This window comes from Theobroma umbraticum, unplaced genomic scaffold (genome assembly GCF_002168275.2).
Source record: "Theobroma umbraticum cultivar Fairchild unplaced genomic scaffold, ASM216827v3 scaffold_55.0, whole genome shotgun sequence".
In the NCBI taxonomy this organism is placed as follows: Eukaryota; Viridiplantae; Streptophyta; class Magnoliopsida; order Malvales; family Malvaceae; genus Theobroma; species Theobroma umbraticum.
In genome coordinates this window covers 3,297,205-3,297,879 of record NW_018397270.1, presented here as the reverse complement: position 1 = coordinate 3,297,879, position 675 = coordinate 3,297,205, and positions in this window count along the sequence as shown.

Genomic DNA, 675 nt, shown 5'->3' with positions numbered 1-675 from the left:
AGAATCATTAGATTTAAAGGGTTTATTTTCAGCGATTGAACAATAAAAAAATTGCAACCTGTTTACCTATCAAATAGGCTAAGAAAAAACATATATAACCCAAAATAAATAAAAATAAAAATATTAATAAAAAAGGAAAGAACTTTAAAAAATTAATAGAAGGGGAAAAAACCAAGAGAATAATAGAATTTTTATGAAAATTAACCATTTACATTAATATTTTTTAGTAAAAAATATTAACCACTGAGAAATTTTTAAACAAACATTATAATTAAAAATTAGTATAATAAATAATTATTTTAATTATAATTAATTTTATTTTTCTAGAAAATTAATGATTTAAATTTATATTCTCGAACTTAAACTATGTAATGGCTTACGAATTTTAATATATAATTGACTAAAAGTAAAGATAAAAATAATTATAATAAAAATTAGTAGTTGAACAATGGTAGCGTAAAGTAGTAAGAATTAATATTAAAAATTATAAACGTGGGACAATGATTGTCATAATATTAGTGTGAATGTGTGACATTTAATGTAACAAGTCATTTCTATCAAATAAACATAATTTTTGAGAAAATTAAACATTTAAATATTTATTCTTAAATTTAAATTTAAAGTTATCCAAAACGGGTAAGACACTCATTCATGGTAACTAAATCCTAGGTTTCC